This window comes from Phacochoerus africanus, chromosome 3 (assembly GCF_016906955.1).
Source record: "Phacochoerus africanus isolate WHEZ1 chromosome 3, ROS_Pafr_v1, whole genome shotgun sequence".
NCBI classification, from domain to species: domain Eukaryota; kingdom Metazoa; phylum Chordata; class Mammalia; order Artiodactyla; family Suidae; genus Phacochoerus; species Phacochoerus africanus.
In genome coordinates, this window is record NC_062546.1 from 204,281,392 (window position 1) to 204,302,293 (window position 20,902).

A 20,902-nucleotide genomic window follows, 5' to 3' on the forward strand; every position below is an offset into this window, starting at 1 on the left:
TGTGTGTACATCCCACATGCACCCAGGCACAGGCGTCCACGTGACACACACACGGGCACACCTCTCACATATGCCATGCCCCGTACACGCCTTCACACGCCTTCACACGTGTGTGCACGGTGCATGCACATTGCTGCCCTTAAACACAGCCACTGGGGCCCCTGCCCTGTTTCCAGGATGCTTCTTGACACACACGTGCAGCACACTAACACACACACACCCTATAAGACACACTCAGCCGTCCAAGCCCCAGAGGAAGGCCCTCTGTACTGGAAACGGAAGGGGTCGTGTTGGGCTGTGTGGTCTGTGGGCTGCTGATGCTGGCGGTGAAGACACTTTCAGGGTGCGTGAGACACTGACACAGGCAGGAGGCCGAAGTGCTTCAGTGAAACGTGTGCAGATCCATATCCAGTCTTCTTCTTCTTTTTTTTTTTTGTATTTTTGGGCCGCATCTGCGGCCTATGGAGGTTCCCAGGCTAGGGGTCGAAACTGAGTCGTAGCCCCCGGCCTCCACCACAGCCACAGCCGCGGCAACGCCGGGTCCTTAACCCACTGAGCGAGGCCAGGGATCGAACCCGAGGTCTCATGGATGCCAGTCGGCTTTTTTACCGCTAAGCCACGATGGGAGCTCCCCCATAGGCCTTCTTGTTCAGGTTCTTTATCCTCACAGGTTGTTATAAAATATCGCGCGTAGTCCCTGTGCTGTACGGGAAGCCCTTGTCGCTTATGTAGTTCGGATGTAATTGTATGACTCCGTTAATCCCAAACTCCTAATTCATCCCTCCCCTCTGCCTCGGTAACCAGAAGCTTGTTTTCTATGTCTGTGAGTCTATTTCTGTTTTGTAAATAATTTCGTTTGCATTGTTAGTATTTTCTAGATTCCGCAGGTAAGTGACGTCGTCAGACATTCTTCGGGTTCACTCACTTAGTATGTTAGCTTTTATATGCTATCGAAATATTTGCTCAAACATGCACCCGGGCTTATGTGCACGTGGTTGCCTTCACAGGCATGTGAGCACACGTGACACATGTGCACACACACACACGCCAGGGGCTCACCCGCCCTGCATGGACGCACAGGCACACGTGTGTGCGCACACATCCCCTGCGCTGCACGACTGGCCTGGGGAGTCGGGAGTGGGTGAGCTGGGCTGGTGGGAGGGGACGGGAAGGGACAGAGGCAGAGGCAGGGGGCAGAGCTGGGGTTGGAGCCAGAGAGGGTGGGACACTGTGTGAGTTTCCAAGCATCTTGGGGTGCGGCGGGTTGGGAAGGGAGGGCAGGGGGATGTGGGGGTGCGGTGTGGCGACGTCCTTCTTTCCACGGCCCAGAGAGGAGGTGCGGTGCCAAGCGAGGGGACCAGCCCCTTCCCCGTGGCACTTCCCTGCAGGGGCGCTGCCCCTCCTGCCGCTGTTCCTGTAGAGCAGAGCCCGCCCGTGCTCCTCTGGGTTTCCTTCTGGACTCAGAGTTCCAGGGTGACCTTAGGGCCCTCCCAGTCGCCTCCCTGGCGTCCCGTCCCCTCGGGAGAGGCAGACGTTCTCCAGGAATAAAGCTCGCACGCCAGGCTTCGTTCGGGATCTCCCGCCCGGTGGTGTTATTTAGAATAGCAATAGCATGTCGGGGCTAAATTAGTCCACTTCTAAATTAGCATTTTTTTGGGAAAAAAAATTTTGCCTCGTGCCAACTTGCAGATTCTATAAGTTTCTGTTTAATCGTATACTAAATTTAAAGCGGATTTAATTAGCAGATCATTTCTTTATTTACGTTGTGTTGCTCTTGAAATGAGATTTGAAACAAACTCTATTTTTGTATCAGGGCATGGTGTTAAGCACGATTTCGAGCAGTGATAACGGGGAAACTGTGCCGTGTGGAACCTCTCTTCACAGGGATGTGTGTGTGCAAAACTGGGCTTTCTTTCCTAAATGGAATCGCAGCGCCCCCAGCCCCACTCCTGTTGTGGCCAGCGGGCTCTCCAGCTGCGGGACTTGCCTGCACCTGCTTCTCGGTGCTCCTAGCTCTGCCCCAGCTCCTCCCACATCTGCCCCTCAGGGACATCTTCTGGTTCCCCCAAGGATGCTCACTGAGGCCCCGCTCACTCCGTGGCATTGTCCCCTTCCTGCCCTCTTCTGGGGTGGAAGTGAACGGGTCCTCACTCTGGTCTCCCAGGCCAACAAGTCTCCACTCTGTGGTCCAGCTCACTCCCCGGCCAGCCTCACTGCGGGGGCTCCTTCCAGCGGTCAGTGTGACCCCACCTTGAGCTGATTAGCACCTCTGGGAGCCGGACATCTGGAATACAGTCCCCCTGACCTCACCTGGGGGGCTTCAGCATCCCACACAGGAGTGGACATGTGCAATATGTGTATATGTCTGTGGGTGCCTGTGCACACATGTGTGGACACGCATGCTGCACATGGATGCACATGTGTGTGTGCAGTGGGACACCAGCTCTGAGAGGAGCTGGGTGGTGCAGCAGGCCAGCTGCAGTGGCTTTTGACCACAGCCCTCCTGCCTTTGGCTCACCTGTCCCTTCATCTGCAAACATCCCTTTCCTCCTTGTTTTCATGCCCTCTGGGCCAGGACCACCTTCTGCTCTGGGTAGGTTCCCAGGCAGGTGAAGAGGAGCAGAGCTTGTGCTGGGCATGAGGCCAGAAGTCATCTCACCTCTCTGATATGCTGTTCATTTTTTTTCTCCATTTTTTTCTCTCTGAGTTTCATTTTGGAGAATTCCTATTGCTGTGTTTCAAGTTCACTAATCTTCTCCTTTGCAGTGTCTAATCTGCTATTAATCTCATCCAGAGTATTTTTCAACTGAGACACTGTAATTCTTTTGTTTCTAAAAGTTTCCTGGTTATTTACGTAGTTTTGTATCTTCCATGTCTGTTTTTAACATGCTCAGTCTTTCCTCTGGCTTCTTGAGCAGTTACAATAACTTTTGCATTGTCCCTATCTAACTGATTGCAGCATCTGTAATATTTCTGAGTTGATTGCAAATGAGTTTTCTTTACATTATGGGTCACATTTTCCTGCTTCTCCCCCTGTTTAGTAATTTTTGATTGGATGCCAGACATTGTAAATTTCTCTTCTGGGTGCTGGATATTTTTGTGTTCCTATGAATATTCTTGGGTCTTTTGCTGGGAGGTAATAAAGTTATTGGAAATACTTTGACTCTTCTGTGTCTTGCTCATAAGCTTTGTCATGTGGAACCAGAGCAGCATTCAGTTTAGGGTCAGTTTTGCAAAAGTGGTCTGAGTACCATACCTGACGCCCTGTGACAGGTGGGATTTCTATCTGGCCAGTGGGGAAGGGAGCTGCTCCTGGTCCTGTGTGAGTGTCAGGCATGCTTCCCCCTAAGCCTCTCATAGTTGTTCAATTATTTGCTTTTTAAAATGTAAGCCTGACACATGACAGATGTTCAAAACTTCCTGCTGTGGCATCATAGCAGTTTAAGGAGCTGGCATTGTCTCTGTAGTGTTGCTGGTTTGATCCCCAGCCCAGTGCAGTGGATTAAAGGATCTGGGTTGCAGATGTGGCTTGGATTCAGCTCCTGGCATGGGAACTTCTGTATGCTGCAGGAGGAGCTGCAAAAGGAAAAAAAAAATCACTTGAATGAAAGAGTGTTGCTCAAAGTTAGGTTTTTAATAGTTAGTTTGCTAATACTTGGTTTTTTATTTTGGTGGGTATTAGTGATGTTTGTGTTTCTTGCTATTTGAATCTGCATTTCTCTGACCACCTGTGAGAACACACCTTGCTAAGTAGGCTGTTACTCTGGTTGGACTCTCAGGGCATCTGTGGTCCGTTGCCCTGCAGAAGAGTGAACAAGGGGATGAAGAGGGAGCTCACAGGTGCTGGCTCCTTACCTGGTTATGTTTGACCCCAATGCCTCCAGATCACATCCAAGCTTGTTGATGACTGCAGTGGCTGCAGTGAGACGGGCTGGGCTCCCTACCTCCCCTCCTGTCCCCCTCAGGTCCCCCTTGTCCTGCATTCAGGGTGGGTATGTGGTTGTGGGGGGAGATAATGGGCCTTAGAGGGGACCCACTGGGCTTCTAATGGAGAGCAGCCTTGGCCAGAGGGTCTCTCAGTCCCTCTTTGGCCAGTTCCTGCTCTAGGCTCCAGAACCTTCTGTAAACAAGACCCATCACTTCATGCACATTTCAAAAGCCCCATGGGGGGGGGGTGCAGTTCTTACTCTGGGCTGCCCCTGTGACAGACAGGACCCGAGGCAGCCATAAGCTTGTCTTCATGTCCACGGGGTGGCTGGGCCCCATCTGAGCTGCGGCTTCTCCAGGCAGCCCTTCCTGGGGCTGGGGGGCTCCAAGCATCTGAATTTTGTCTCCATCCTTCTAGACTTCCTCTTCGCAGACACTTAGTGCCCTAGAGACAGCAATTCTGGGGCTGAGGGTGGAGCTTGGGAAGAACAGTTGGCAAGTGACACACCCATGGCCTCGTCTGACCTTCTACAACCACCAGGAGGGTGTCCCGAGCCTCACTCATGTTGCAGGGCTGCAGGTGGAGGGCCAGAGAAGGTGTTCTGTGCCCACGGTCACCCGGCTGGGATCCTAGAGTTGGTCTTAATCCCTTTCCGGGACACTCCCAGCCCAGCCGCCCCTCTGCACCCACAGCGGACGGGTCTGAGGTCCTGAGGAAGAGCTGTGACATCTGCCAGGGTTCGGAAGGGTGGACCCCGTTTGGTGTCCTGGGCCACTGCCCTTTGACCTCAAGGATGACCCCACCAAGCCGTTCTCCTTCCGGATGTTAAACCTGGAACTGCTCCCCACTGTGGGAGGGGCAGCCTCGAGCCCCCCCTCCACGACCCTAGGGCCTCTTCTCTCCTGGCTCCACTCCTCCCTCTGGCCTCCGGGGTGGCGTCTGTGTCCCCTGTGAATGCGACTGGACCTGGGAGTCGTTCATGGGAATCACTCGGCTTGTTTTGTAAAGTGCAGGCCACACCTGTGTCTGGAGCATATGCTGGAAAGTTCCAGAATGCACCCCTTCCTGGGAGTGGGCCAGGCTGGGGGGTGAGCCAGGCATCGGAGAAGCTCAGGGAGGCAGGACGTGATGAGCTTCAAGTCACTCATGTATGTTCTGGAAGAAGAAGCCCGACTGCCACGGAGCCGAGGGATGCGGCCCGCCTCGGGACCCTGACGGCAGCGATGGCCTCTGCTTTCCTTGGCGTTCATGATACCCTTTGGGTCTATGAACCAGAGCAGTTCTTTGAGCTGTCTCTGCAAGGAGGGACAGCGCCCATGTCACCTCTGTGTCACGGCTGAGGGATCCGAGTGACCTCTGAAGGCCAGGTCACGCAGGGATGAAACCCAGGTTGACTGCAAGCCCGCTGCAGGGCTCTCTTTTCCAGTCGCGCAGGGCCTCGCTCGCGGACCGCAGCCTGGCCCCCTGCTGCTTCTGGCCCTCCTGATTCCCTGGCCCTGAACGCGACCACCCCAGGGTGATTTTACAGACTGGACGTGCTGGCCTGGCCTCTCTGGATCTCCCAGGGCTTGGGGGCCTGGCCGCTCTGACCCTCCCCTGGCTCCCTGGGCCCCTCAGGCCTCCCCCACCCCCGGCCCTGCCTACCCACTCATCTGCACCCCCTCCTCGCCAGGGGGACCCCTTGTTCTGTGCTCCCCCTGGGACCAGCTCCGTAGGGACAGGGCTCTGCCTGCAGCCACAGGAAGCCCAGCACATGGCAGGGGCTGTGGGCGCTCACAGGGTGAAGCGGGGACTGAAAAAGGACCCCATGCCAGGCTGGGACTCGAGGTTCTGGTGCCCTGTGGGCCTGACCCAGGCCAAGTCACATGCACCCCGACCAGCCCTCCTTAACGACCAGAGTCACAGCTCCAGCTTCGGGGACCCCTCCCCGGCTCGGCCCCCGGCCTTGGCTCACTGGATTCCTCCCCAGAAGCCAGGGGGCTGCCTTGTTAACCCCATGTCTCGGGGGAAGAGGGTGAGGCAGGGCGTGGCGGAGCGGTGAGGGCAGGGCCGTCCCTGTGAGTGGCAGGGGCGGGTTCCGAGCTGCAAGTCCAGGGGAGGAAGAAGGGCCTGGTCTCCGCCCGCTCTGGCTGCCACTGCAGTCCCGCCGCCGGGGTCTCGCGGGCAGCCGTTTATTTCACACCACCCGGAGGCCGGAAGGGCACCATCAAGGTACCTACAGGTGTGGCTCCGCAAGAACCACTTCCTGGCTCTCAAGGCATCCTCACCTGGAGGCGGCAGGGGGGCGGGGGGGGACACCCTGGTGTCCAGGGGGCCTGCCCCTGACCTCGCCAGAGCCTAATCACTTCCCGAAGGCCCATTTCTGAAGCATCCCTGGGGTTGGGGCTTCAACAATGAATGTGGGGGCGGGGCACACAGCCCGTCTACAGCACGTCTCCTCCTCCCAGGGGGTCTGAGGCTCTGGAGGGGCTGCTCCCCCGCCACCAGAGAAGGATCCTGAGACCCGCTCGGGCCTCCACGGGAGGCTGTCTGCCACGGGGCAGGGGGCAGAGGTCAGGGGGCAGGGTGCAGGGGCTCTGTGCTGAGCGGGGTGCCACCCGGCACCCTCTCTCTGGGGAACTGTGGTGGGTCGAATGCACCTGTTGGCACCATGGTGGGCAAGTGGTGGCCCCTCGAGGCTGTGAGTAGTTCTGGCTTCCGTGAAGCAGGGAGGTGGGGCTGGGGCAGGGCTTGTACTGAAGGGCTGGGACTGAGGTGTCGGGGAGGGCACCTGGGCAGGTGGGGCAGCCATCGAGTGGGGAGAAAGCCGGGACAGCTTGGGGGCCCCTGGAGCTGCGGGAAGAGCAGCCCTAGAGGGCTGTGCTGAGCTGGCCCTGGTGCCAGGGCTTTACGCCCTCCCTGATGGCCCCTGGATCGGCGGCCCCTAGGAGGCCACGCCCCTAGGCAAGGAGGGGTTCTGGAGCGGCTGGCAGCCCTGCCCTGAGGACGGCTGGGCAGGGCATCCAGTGCCTGTTGCAGAGGCCCGCGAAGGTTCCAGCCTGCGAGGTGAGGGGTGGGGCGGCCGGAGCCAGTGCAGGATGCGTGGTGCGACCTGGGTGTGGGGGCTTTGGGGCTGGGGCTGGGGCGGATTTGGGAGAAGAGTGTTCCCACCAAACCCCGCAGAGGGGGTTGGAGGTTCCCGAGGCGTGAGCTCCGGCGTCCAGGAAGCTGGGCTGTACTCGTGCGGGGGCCAGTCCCGCTGCTCTGAAGCGGCCCCTGGGCCCGGCTCGCAGCCCAGCGGTGACAGCAGAGGCCACCCCGGGGTCCGTGTGTCTGTTTCCCAGTATTTACATCTCCCAGGGACCCCGCGTTAAGGGGCTGTGTTGGCCAAGGGGTCTCCAGAGAAACAGAACCAATAGGACACACACACACGCACAGGCACAGATACACACAGACACACACGCAGACATCCGCACACAAACACCCCCCCACACAGACACACACACACACTCACATGCAGATACTCATACACACACACACACGCAGACACGCACAAACGCAGACACACACACACACACACACACACACACAGACACCCAAACAGGACTGAAATCTGCCCTGACGCTGATGTCACCTAAGGCAGTCTTGCTTCTCCTCCAGGGACCCTCTGTCTTTTCTGTTTGACAAACACCTGAGTGTCATGGCCCAAACTGACACAGGATCAGCTGTCACCGGGGGAGTGGGGTTTGGACAGTGACCCTGCCTTTTGGAGGAACAGAGTTTTCCGAGGAGGCTGGAGGGTGTGTGTGTGTGTGTGTGTGTGTGTGTGTGTGTGTGTGTGTGTGTGCAGGGCCTTCGGGGAGGAGAGGGCTCACCAGCTCAGAGGATGGCTGTGCACAGGCTGGAGGGTGTGTGTGTGTGTGTGTGTGTGTGTGTGTGTGTGTGTGTGTGCAGGGCCTTCAGGGAGGAGAGGGCTCACCAGATCAGAGGATGGCTGTGCACCGGGTTCCCAGGCCCTTAGGGGAGCATGAACTGGCCCTGCCCAAAGCTGCGCCCTCCGTGCACTGGGTGCAGATGGCTTCCCCACGGGCTGCACGCAGGAGGCCTCCCTGGAGGGCAAGCTGTCTCCTCACCTTCCCGCACCTCGGGACACAGGGCCTGGGTGCACGACCAGGACCATGTGGTACCAGGACTTGGACTGGACAGCACCCGGGCCCGTCCCTGAGGGGCAGAGAAGGAGGCAGCTGATTCCAGAACCTTCCTCAGACCCCTCTTTGCTTTCCTGTGCCTCGCAGCCCTCCCTCCGTCCCTGTGCTGCTGCCTCTGGGCTCGGGGTGGGGAAAACGGGCACCAGCGCCGGCAGCCTGACCCCGAGAACCTTGCAAAACCCGGGGTGCCCTGCACATCTGGGGCAGTGGGTGAGCGCCTTGAAACCTGAGAAACTCTTACTTCAGCCCTTAAAACTGTTGTGGATGAAGAAAAATGTCCCTGCCACGCCTCCACCTTTGGACGAGGCCGTGGGCTGGACGGAGTCTCCTGGCTTCGCGGCGACTGGCTGGTTGGGTGCCGAGGCTCCCAAGGGCCCGGCGGGACCAGCCACACCCCCCGCGGGCTGCGGCCCCAGGGAGCCACCCCACCCGGCCCTCAGCCCTGGAACCTGGTCCTCCCCTCAAGCTCTGGGAATGGAAAGCTGCCCGCAGTGTGCAGGGGGGCGTGGAGTGAAATTCGGGAGAATGTCGGAAGTCGCTTGCGCTGTCTCAGGCAGGAGCCTTGCTGAGGCTCCCGTGGCCCGGCATCCGAGGGGCTGAGGACTCCGCGGTGGGTACCACACCTGCCAACGGAGCCTGGAGCTCAACACAGACCCTGAGCTGTGGCCAAAGGATGCTGTGGAGATGGACTCTTCGCAGGGGGTAGGGTCCCCTCGCTTTGGGAGGCACGCTGCCCTGGGAACAGGTTCCCTTGGCAGCAAGAGGCCAAGGAGCTGCCTCCTGGGTCATGGGAACCAGAGCCCCTGGGAGCGTGTGTGCGGGGTGGCCCCTGCTGTCCCCAGGCTGGGAGCTGCTCCCCAGGGACCTCTGGGGGAGCTGGGGCGTGTGCAGTGAGGCAGAAGAGGTGCCCCTCATCCCGTTTGGCTTGAGACCCCACTCGGGGGGTGGGACGTCCATTTGCAGGTGCCCAGGTTACCTATCAGATGCATGTCTGATGTGACCTCCCGTCAACCTTTGGTGAAATGCAGACTGCAGCCTCGTCCTGTGTTTCCGCAGCCCCAGACGAGGGCGGGGGCACTCTGGGGGCCAGGAGGGCTGTCTGGGCGGCCAGAAGCACGCAGGATGGGGCTGGGTCCGGGGTGGCCATGTCTCTCCATCACAGAGCGGCTGGACCCCAGTACAGATACACCGTGCACCCTAAGAACCACAAGCTCTGCTTCTTTCCTGCCCGCCTTCTGTTTTTGACCATCGGCAAAAGCCTCAGAAGACAACGCTGGGGCTTTATGCCTCGTTGCCCAGGGCCTGACATCTTTTAACGGCATCGTCAGGACCCACGTGAGCGGGAGGAGGGATCGATCGGCTGCGTCCCTCGCGCCCGTCTTGTCAAGAGGAAAGATGTATGACGGTTTTATTTAAGATGCTGCTGCCCCGTGGCCCCCGGAGATGGGCTCTCGTCTGTGTTATACTAAATCTTTAATAGCTTTTGACTGTAATACATGCCGGGAGGATTCTTATCGGGCTGGGCCCCAGGTACTTCATTCTCCTCTCGGGGGAGAAGGCAGAGGGCGGAGGCAGCGGCATCGCGAAGGATGCGCTTGCTTTTATGTAAAGTTGGTCTTGCTGGTGGCGGAGGCGAGAGAGGAGGCTGGTGAGAGCCTAGCTCAGAAAAGAAGTCTTCTTTCTTTGCAGAGACTCTGAGCCCTCCCACTGGTGGAATGGGCCCTGGTCCCCAGGCCCCAGATCCACTGCCGAGAGGCGGACCAACCACCTGGAAATGGCCCGAGGAGCCGCCAGGGCTGCAGGAAGGTTCTGGGTCGACCTGGAATGACAGTGAAACAAGCCAGGCCTTCTCCTAAGGAACTAGGGGATGAAGAAAAGGAATCATGAACTTGACGTCCACACGCCTTTTCCACAAGCTCCTGATGATCCACCTGGGCCCAGGCGGTGTCTGAAAACAGGGCAAGAGCCCAGGAGAGCTGGGAGGAAGCTTTGAGACTATGCAGCCCCGCACCCTGGGCTTCCAGAGGGAGCGCCGAGGCCCAGAGGGGCAGGGACCAGGGCGCCACCTCTGCTGCTGGAGAGGCAGCCCTGTGGGCCCCGCCCAACCAGCCGGGCAGGCTGGAAGCCCTGCCGGCCTTCCTGTGGGAGGCAGGTTGCACGACCCTGGCCACCAGGGCCACCAGGGCCAGGCCCTTGACCGTCACTGCCACCGCACGCTCACTCACCTTCTGTCTGAACCCCTTCCCGCCTGCTCTCTGCCCCCCAAACCCAGGGCTGTGCGGGGAGATACTTAGTTCTGCGTCATCAGTGGAAAAATTTCGCCTTCTGGGGCTCCTTCTCCTGTGGACTCGTGTGGGGGCCAAGGGCCCAGGAGTCCATGGGGCCGCAGGAGGAAGACGCCCTGCCCAACTGGCCACACTCTGTCCCCGCTGCCCAGGACTCAGCCCGGGGCTGTACCGAGGGGGTGCGGGCGGGGTGGGCTTTGCTGGGAGAGAGCATCCCTGAGTCTGTGTGTCCCTGGGGTCTCCAGCCCCCGGCCACCGGCAGCCCTGGCTGGAGCTGGGCGGTGCTGGGTTGGGTGCAGGACCGTCCCCGAGAGCACTTCCTCCTAAAGCCCCCAGACCCCAGGCTGCCCACTGTCCCCAGCCCTGGCCTCTTCTCTGGAGCCCACATCCCTCTGTCAGCTGCAGGGGCTCCTGCATCCTGCCCGCCTCATCACCCCCCTTGTGTCATCTTTTTCAAGGGGCCACACAGCCACCCTGCAGGGACTTCCTCACCTGGTGATCTTGCCCTCCTCCCCTTGGCCGTGCTCTCCTGTGACGATGCTGTTGACCTGGTCGTCAACTGTCCAGCCCCTTCCTGTTGGCGCCTGGCTCTCAGCCTGCACCACCCCTGCCCCCCGGCTCCTGATCCCCGAGGCCCCCTCCCCTCCCCTCCCCTCCCCGGCTGTGCCCCCCTCCTTCAGCCCGTTAAGCCCAGCTAGCCTCCCACTTCATGCCTACATGCACACTGAGTATTTCTGCATGAAATCTGCTTCCTGGTTGTGGTTTTGAAAAAACAGCTTCAATAAAGTGTACGAGCTGATGTTTTTACATAAACGTCTACCTGTGAAACTATCACTGCAATCAAGATTGTGACTGGGGAGTTCCCTGGGGGCTCAATGGGTTATGGACCTGGCATTGTCACTGCTGTGGCTCAGGTCACTGCAGTGGCGCGGGTTCAGTCCCTGGCCTGGGAACTTCCACTTGCTGCAGTGCAGCCAAAAAATAAAAAAAATAAAAAAATAACTGTGACGGTTCACATTGCTTCCCAAAGCTCCTCACCCCCTTCGTAATCCTTCCTGCTTTGCCAGCCCCCAGACGCGTGCCCCATTTGCTTTAATGCCTGTGAACTTCAGAACCAGCCACTGTCTTGTTCAGAACCAGCCCCGCCACACACTTCCATGGGCGCCGCTAGGCCTCCGGGCTGCAGCTACTCGCATTTCCTCTTCAGGCAGAGTTGGTCCATTTTTAAAAGATACAAATTGCATATATTTAAGGGTTATGACACAGAGCGTTGATAGAGCTACAGGCTGTGACCTGATCACTGGTCACGCTAATGGACTCGTCCACCTCCCCACAGGCTGAAGACCCCTGGGATCCGCTCTCTCAGGAAATTTCCAGTGCGCGCGCAGTGCGATGAACTATAATTCCCGTGCTGCAGGGAGGTCTCTAGAACTGATTTGTGCTTAGAACAGCAACTTGGTATCTTTGACCCGTTCCTTGCTGGTGGAAATGTAAACTGGTGCAGCCACTATGGAAAAGGGGACGAAGTCTCTTCAATAAAAATTAAAAACAGAACCTTCCTATGACCCAGCAATCCCACGTTTGGGTACTGATCCAAGAGAAATGAAATTGTGTCTCAAAGCCCTGTTTGTTGCCTTAGTCCTGAAGCGAGGCTGCAGCATGACAACTCCTAGGAGTTTTACTTACACAGGTCTGGAAACAGCCCAGGTCTCCACTGATGTGCGCCTGGGCAAAGCAGAGGCATGTCCATGCAATGGAATATTACTCAGCCGTGACAAAGGAAAAGAAGGGAATCCTGCCCTTTCAACAACATGGATGAACTTGGAGGACATTTATTCTAAGTGACAAGAACCAGACGCAAAGACATACTGCGTGATCCCACTTATACATGGAATCTAAAAATGCTGAACTCAGGACCAGAGGGTGGAATGGTGGTGACTTGAGGCAGGGAGATGAGGGGGGCTGATGGGGAGAAGTTGGTCCATCTTTAAAATTCCTGAACTTGTAAGGGGCTTTACATCATTCTGTGAATGAATCCAGGGGAAATAGATCAGAAGCACCAGTCAAGATGTAGGCTGGGAGCTCCTGCTGTGGTGCCGTGGGTTAAGAATCTGACTGCAGTGGCTTGGGTTGCCACGGAGGCGTGGGTTCAGGATCTGGCATGGCCACAGCTATGGCGTAGGTCACAGATGCGGCTTGGATTCCATCCTGGCCCTGGGACTTCCATACGTCATGGATGTGGCCCCCAAAAGCAGGCTGTGAATTCATTTGAGCACATCAGACTCACCCCTACCCCCCCATTGATGTGTGTTGGGGGTTGGTTCATTGAGCTGGGGGTGACTTCTCCTTGCGGGTACCCCTCTGGGTGGCAGGAGGCCAGAGTCATTCAGTCCTGGGTGAGACGTGCTGCCGGCTGAGCCCAGGGCTCTGATACCTGGCCCTGCTCAGGGCACTTTACCAGGGAACAGGGGTCTGAGGAGACCTCAGGGAGCCTCCGAGGAGAGGGACCCAGCTCCTCTCAAGCTGTACCCAGGGCAGAGTGGGCTGATGGGCAGGGGGCGCTGCAGAGCTGGGCAGTGGCAAGAGGGCCATCGGCGGGATCCAGGAACAGCCCCCAGTGGGCTTCAAAACACTATGGGGTCTGCCCAGCCTATGGGGATTTAGTTGGGGCTGGGGCAAGTGCTGGGACTGTAGGGCCCCCTCAAGCTCAGGGTGTGGGGTGGGGAGGGGCGCCGATGGACCAGAGCCCCTTGTGGACGCAGCCCAGGCTGGAAGACAGGGCTGGGCAAGGAGGGCTCTGAGGGCACGTATGTGAGCATGGAAGGCAGTCCCTTTAAGAAGGACAGCATGCCGTTTCTTCACTGCAGGACTTATCAGTGCCATCAAGAAGCTAGTGTTCCCTGGGGTTTCCCCAGAGGAGTGGAGCCTGCAAGTTTCAGGAAGCAATTTCTCTAGGGAAATTTTGTCCAGAAGTAGTTTGTGGCGAGTGCTCAGAGGAACCCAGTTTGGGAAAGACTACCCCCATGACCCGTCTGCAAATAGCTGCTGAGGCAGAGCTGGGGGTCGAGGTGGGACAAAGGGCATAAAAGGAACACGCTCCCAGGTGCACTGGGCTGTGGTCCCTTGTCCTGCAGACTCCTGGGCCTGTGGCTCTGCCCCCTGTCTCACTGGCACCCACTCTTCCCTGCAGAAGCTTCTCAAGGCTCTCCTGCCTCGAGCTGGTGTCATCATCCCTTGACTCCCGGGACCCTGAGTCACCCTAAAATCATTGCCTTCCCCCTCCTTCCCCAAGGACACCCCAGAGTAGGCAGTACGCCGAGGGCGGCTGCATGTCTCACTTTGTAGTCGAGGGACTATGCGTGGGAGTGTCTGTCCTGTGTCTGCCTCTCGGCCTGGCAGTGGGACCTCCGTGTCACGGACCCTGACCCCTGACCACTGACCTGGCCAGCTGGAGTGATCAGGAGCTTAGCCGGGCCCTGCCCATGTGCCAGGCCCAGGGCCCAGACCCAGCTACCCTCCAGGGTACAGTGGGCCAGCGAGGTTGGCCGTGAGCAGTGAGGACCCCCTCAGATGACACCAACGAGGAGAGGCAGCAGGAGACAAGGCTATAACGTGATGAATACTGGCCAGCAGAGCCCCAGCCATGCCCCCGCCATCCTCACACCAGCCTAGGCTCACGGGCTGTTCTGCCCTTTGTGGAGCTGGGACCACAGAGCTTAGAGAAGCTGCTGTCCCCCGTCCTGGGCTCTGGTGCTCTCAGGGTCCATGCCGGGGTGGGTGACGGGGTGAGAGTGCAGTTGTGACAATCCCGTGGTGGGACGGATGGGCGTCCCAGGAAAGGCCACCTCTCCGCTGGCGACAGCTCACTGGCATTTGCCCTGCCGGTGTGGCGCTGATCCAGATGACAAATGAACTCGTCGTGATGATGGACTTGTGCACGGCAGGACTGAAAACGCGGCGTGAGCTCGGCCACCGGTGGGACCCAGGCCCCCACCGCTCACGCCCCCAGGACCTGGAAAGCAACCTCTTTGCCCCATGACCTGGCCACGTGGGGGCAGAGTCTCAGCCCTGTCGTGGTGGTCACCTGGGACACTGCATTGGCCTGTCCCCACCTCCCCCAGGCCTGGGCTTGGGACAGTGGGCAGGAGCCCTAGGGTGCTGGCTGCCCCCCACCCCCCAGGCCTTAAGCCGGAGCCGCAGCCAAGGGCCTAGGATCAGGCCACGAGGGCGTCTTCCTTCCTCTTTTCACCTTTCTCTCCTGGGGACTTGATTCCAAGGCAGGCTGCTGGGGGGAGGGCAAGGGCAGCTGGGGAGGCCAGGCCAGGGCTGCCCCCCGCCCCGGTCAGTGTGCCTCATCTGGCAGCTGGGGCACCTGTGTGCCGAGTATGTAGGTTCTGGTCCTGCCTCCCTGTAGCTGCCTGTGCAACCTTGGGGAACTGGCGTTGGATCTGTCTCTTCATCCATAGGCTGGGGAAGGGGGAGCGTCAGGGGTATTTCGAGCAAAGGGGCCAAGTCTGGCAGACAGTAGGTTCTCGTGAAAGGTCCTCTCTGTGAGAGCTGGTTAACGGCTCTGCAGCCACTCCTCCATGCTGTTTAGAATGTTCTGTGCACCCGCAGGTGACATGGGGACTGGCCAGCCATCCAGGGTGGGAAGCACAAGGGCTGACAGAAGCAGTCCAGCTCCTGTTTCTTGGGGACAGTGGAAGGGGGCTCAGGTGTGATCCATCTCAATCCCCGGGGCCTGCCTGGTGGACAAGAGGCAGATGGACCTTGCGGAGAACAGAGAGACTGAGGAGGGTGGTACTGGTGCAAGACCCACAGGCAGCTCTGCGGGAAGCAGAGACCCTTCCCACCTGCCCCAGGGGACTTGCCCTGCGAGCGGTGCCCCCATGCCACCTAAAGGGAGGTGTCCCTAGTGCTGTATCCTCCTCCCTCCCATCTTCCCAAATCCAGCAGAGCTGGCACTTCCTGAAAGCTGCTCGAGGAAGAACTAGAGAGGATGGTACAGTGGATGGGGTAGCCCTCCAAATTTGTGTCCACCAGGAACCTCAGACATGACCTTACTTGCAAATAGGTTCTTAGGTTTAGCTGAGTCTTAAATCTAATGACTGGTGTCCTTATAAGAGAAGCAGGGGACGTAGACGTGGGGAGGGGCCGTGTGAAGATGGAGGCAGAGAGAGGAGGGAGGTGGCCATAGCCAAGTCCTCCAGGAGCCACCAGCAGCTGGAAGAGGCAGGAAGGACCCTCCCCAACAGGCTTAGAAGGGAGTGTGAGTGCTGGACTCTAGACTCCAGAACTATGAGAAAATAACTTTCTGTTGTTTTAAGGTGCCTAGTCGGTGGTAATTTGTTACCACGGCCCCAGGAAACTCATACAGATGGGGTCCGTCTAGAGGGCGAGGGAGGCAGGGCAGGCAGGTCGTGCAGGTAGGGTTTGAGGTTTTAAATGGGGGTTCTATTCGGCAGGTGTGCCCACTGCTACAGGCAGAGAGGAGACCCCCTCTGCAGAGCTGAGAAGCTCTCAGGCGGAATGCTGCTGAGCATGCAAACTGGACTTGGAAATAAACACAAGAAGAAATGAAAGATGGTGTTAGTGCTAAAAAGGCGAATCAAGAGAGTGGAAAATCCACCGTGAGGGTGCACTTGGCAGTGTAATCGAAGATCCAAGTGGAGGAGAAGGAGGCACCAGCTCTGGGGACAGAGAGAGGGACAGCAAGGGGCTCATCCCTGCTCATCAAGGCACAGCAGTCTGGCATCCTGGGATGCCTGGATTCCCTGCTACCCCCGTGGCTGTGTGACCTCAGGCCAGTTACCTGACCTCTCTGTGCCTCTAAGATATCATCCGTAAAGGGACACTGATAGCTGTCCTTCAGGCCTGTTGCGAGGAGTAAATGAAACACACGTAAGGAGCTCATCCTGGCGGATGGAAAGAATTGGCATCAGCCGTTTGTAGTGTGAGGCCAGGAGAAACAGAAGTCAAAGACGTGATAGAAGAAAACTCCCCAGGCTGCCGAAAGCCCATGCACGAAGATCTGAAATGCGCATTACCGGCAGCAGAGAAGCAGAAAAACACGTGCTTGAATTCAAAGAACAAAAAGAAATGTGGGTGCGTCCACCTGATGTGAGGCCACAGACAAAGGTAAAGCTAGGGGCATATACCGACCCGGGAGAGACCTACAGCATGTGTTTTTAACAGAGTAAACAAACTACAGAAAAAACACAGCAGAGTGGGGCCCATTCATGAAAATCCTGGTCCTCTGTCTCCTGCCGAGAGGCACTGGGGGTGGGGGTGGGGGGCGCTCCCGAGAGGTGGTGTGTGAAGGTGGGGAGCCGGGAGCAGAGGCAATGCCTTGTTCATGCCGAGTGTCGTGGCCCAGACTCGCTTCATTTGATCATTGACAGCCATCTGGGAGGACGAGGGAGGCAGGCGCTGTCAGTCTGCTGATGTATTTCTTAGCTCCAAGCCCTCGGTGCTGGTGGGAAGCTGGCGGGAAGCTGGCCTGGGTCCCTCCTCTGTTCCCTGTGTAATTTACCAACCCAGCCGGGAGGCCCAGAGTTCCCTGGGGTCCTGCACTGGGCAGATGGGGGCGTCTAGGGACTGCGGCTGATTTTGTAGCCAGGCAACACTGATGACTTTTAAGCTGGTTGATGATCCAGAAGAAAACAAATGCCCCATCCCAAACCATCTCTCCATCTTTGACAGGGAACATCTTTGGTTGCCAGGCAACAGCTGGGTGCCCGCAGAGTCAGGAGGCAGAGCCGGCCTGGCTCCCTCCCTGGATGCCGGCTCTCCGCATGCTCTCCTGCCAGCCCAAGTCACTGACCTGGGTGACCCGAGCATGGCCGTGTCCCTGGACCTCTGCCAAATATGCGGAGGCTGCAGGCGGGGCTAATGTCTCTTCAGAGGCATGAAAACCCAGCTCTACTCTCATCACAGCATCTCCATCAGCCTTCCCTGGGGGCGGCGTGCCCTGAATTATGCATTTCTTATTGACCTTTCCAAACCACTTTTGCCTTTCTTTGCATTTTGTGGAGTGCGTCACTCGCTGACTGGAAGACGGCCTCACAGGATCAAGGAGCAGGGGTCAGGGGGCACGGGGAGCGGCCAGTCCACGCCTGTTACCAACGGACTTTTCTCTTTTCTTAACACTAGAACCTCGTGGTTCGTGTGTAGCCTTGAAAATGGAAGAAGAGCCGGGAGGAGCCAGGAGGAGCCGGGAGGAGCCGGGCTGGCTGGTCCTAGGGAGGGGCTCCTGCCCCCACCCCCAGCCCCCCTGCTCCCCTCCTGGCCTCCAAGACCCCCCAGGAGAGAGCTTGACCTTGTCCACCCTCTCATCACGTGGATGGCGAATCTGGCCCCAGACAGGGGAGTCAGGTGTCCTCACACTCACGGGGCAGAGCTGCAGGGCCCAGGTGCCCGCTGTGTCCGGGAGCGAGTTGCGCGTCTGCAGGGTTCTTTCTGGGGAACAAAAGCGTCCTTGACATGGGGACGCTCCCCAGCAGCAGGACAAACCCCTTCTGGAAAGAAAGTTGTGCGTGATTGTATCTGTAGAACAAGAGGCTCCCTTCCCTCCCTCACAGCAGGCACGGGGAGACCACAGGAGACACGCTCCGGCATGAGATGGGAATCAGGAACAGCGAGATCAAGCTGACACAGCAGCCTTCTGACGATGGAAGCATAAGCAGTTTCCTTCACTCTGCCCTCCATCTCGGGGCAGAAAGAGTTGAGGTCTCAGTGCCCTGTCCCCTGGAAGCTTGGTGCTGCGTCTGCAAGCTCACCCCAGGACCTCGCGTGTGTTGTGCTCCTGGCCTGGGGGACACTTCTGCCCGACCTGGGTCACTCCTTCAAGACCTTCCTGGATCCTCCCCTTGGCCTGATGGTGCCACGTCCCCCCAGATCGTTCCCAGCGCCCCTGGGCATTGCCAGATCACACAGCAGGCCCTGCGCCCCAGCCCTTCCTGACTATCTACTGCCCCGTGTTGGGAGGGTTTTCCGTGTGCGTGTGGTTGTTTGAAGAATCCGGGGTACAGAAGATTGCCCGCCGCTTGTACGTACCGTAGATAATGGTTTCTGCACTGCACAGAGTGTCCTAAAAACGGTTTTCTTGGCAAGCTGGGTGGTACAGGGAGGGCGTGAGGGCGGGTATTCAATCTTCTGCAGCTTCAGGGCACTGGAAGTTCATGCCTCCTGCCCAGACACCAAAAGAGCTGAAAAGGGTCTTGCAGAGGCCCCAGGGGGGTGCTCATAGGAGCCCTGGGCGGGGGTGGGGGCACTAGAAAGCCCTTGCTCTGGCCCCCTTCCCGGGGCCCTCTGCCCTCCAGCCACAGGGGCTGGGCCATGAGCCCTTTCCGCCCTCCTTTGTACCTGCTCCCTCCCTCTGGAACACACCACCTCCCTCACCCAATCCCACCAAACCCCAATCTCCTTTCAGCTCCCCACTGAGCCTTTGCTTCTTTGAGGGGGCTTCCCTGAGCCCCTCTGGCACACCCGTCCCATCCAGTCGTGGGTTCCAGACACGGTGGGTCAAGCCCCGGGGATGGTGGGGGCCGGGAGTCCACAGTGCAGAGTCGAACACGTGCCTGGAGGTTGAGGGGCCCCCGTTAGTACTTCTGCAGGATAAACCAGCACACCCTCCGGGGACGCTGGACAGCAGCCCCGCGTACGTGGGCTGAATGGATGCAGGGTGCATGAGGTTAAAGATTTTAAGCCAGAGGACGGCTCTGGCGACGCCGACCTGGTCTCTCACCGCGAGGCCGCCTCGGGCTCCTCCCTGCCTGCGATTTTCCCTTTACCAAAACGCGCAGGGTAGCCGCGCTGACGTCTGCGCCCACATCCTGAGCACGGAAGATGCAAGTGCTGTCAGATCCCACGCTCCCACCCAGCTCTCCTCGTTGGCATCTTGCACCCCCCTCCCCCGACCCCAAGCTCCGGCTTTCAGGGCAGACTTGGAGGTACCCCAAGCTAAAGCTGGGGTGCAGAGAGGAATCCAAGCTCCCCTGGAGAGGTTTCTATGAGGAGGAAACACACGAGCCAGGAGGGTCAACATAACGGCAGAGAGCCGGATGGGTGCACGGCCTCTCCTCGCAAGTCCTGGCCCGTCAGCTGGAGGCCTGCAGGCTGGGCTGGTTCAGGCCGATATCTGATCAGGCCTGTGGACCAGAGGAAAGGGCTGTACCCACGCCTTTTCGTGTTTTCTGGTGCTGGTTAAGCTGATCTGGCCCCCTTTTTGCTTTGAATGAGGTATGCTTAAAAATGGGACATGAGACAGGGGTGAGGACAAAAGGGGTTGGTGTTGAAAGGACCAGAGGTATATTTGGCCACAGCTCCAGAGAGGACGCCATTGTCATCGTGGTGGTGGCCGACACCCGCTGAGTGCACGCCAGGTGCTGGCACGAGGTCTCCTTCGCCCCAGCAATGGCTAACAGGTAGGATGTCATCACCCCACTTCACAAGTAAGGATGCTGGGACTCAGACAGGTCAGGAAGCTGCCCAGGGCTGGGCAGAGACTAAGCGGCGGACTCGGAGCCCAGAGCCTGCTCCCCTCTGTGCAGATGCCGGGAGCGGTGGTTCCAAAACAGGGAGGAACGGGTGCAAGAAGGAAGCGGGGACCTGGGGGGAGCACAGCCGAGCAGGGCGAGGCCTCTCTCAGCAGGGAGAGCGTGCCTGTCTGCTCCTGTGTCCCGGTCATGGGATGAGGGAAAGGGAAGGAGGGCCTCGTGCCAGCTCACCTGGCAGTGCCGGCCATGCCCAGCTGGCACCTGGGTCTCCCAGCAAGATCCCAGCTCCCCAGCCCAGGCTGCCTGGCGTCTGTTTGCTCACAAAAAGTGCAGAGCGAGCAGCCACTGAGTTGTAATTAACTATTCCCGGAGTAATTAAATAGGTCAGCTATCTCTAATGGTTGTAGTTTCCTCATTTGGGGCTTATATTCAGGGGGGAGCAGTTCCAGGGAGGATGTTTGGGCAAATGCCTGGAGGGAGCAGGGACATCAGTTCACCTCCTCAGGCCCATGTCGTCTCCTGCCTAAGGTCATCAAACAAATCCCCCAGCCCAAACCAGTTTTTGCTCATTGGCCGTGAGACCCCAGGGGTATTTCAGGAGGTCTCCCCAGAGGGGCTAGAGGGGAGCCCAGACGCCCCCTGCTAGACTCTCCTCAAGAACTTGACAATGAACTTGGGGAGGAGGCGGGATTGGTGTGGGCCCTGGGATTCTTTCCCAGGTCTCACAGGTGTCTCTGCATTTTTGGAGCTCCACCCTACCCGGGATCCCCCAAACCAGAGTGTAGACAGCTCCATCCATGCGGCGGGTTGAATAGCAGCTCCTCCCAAAGATGTGTCCACATCCTGATCCCAGAACCTGTACGCCGCCTATTTGGAAAAAGGATCTTTGCAGATGTAATTAAGTTAAAGATCCTGAGGTGAGGTCATCCTGAATTACCCAGCTGAGTCCCCAATCCAGGGACGAGCGTCCCTCTAAGGGAAAGCAGAGCAGCGTTTACAGGAGGG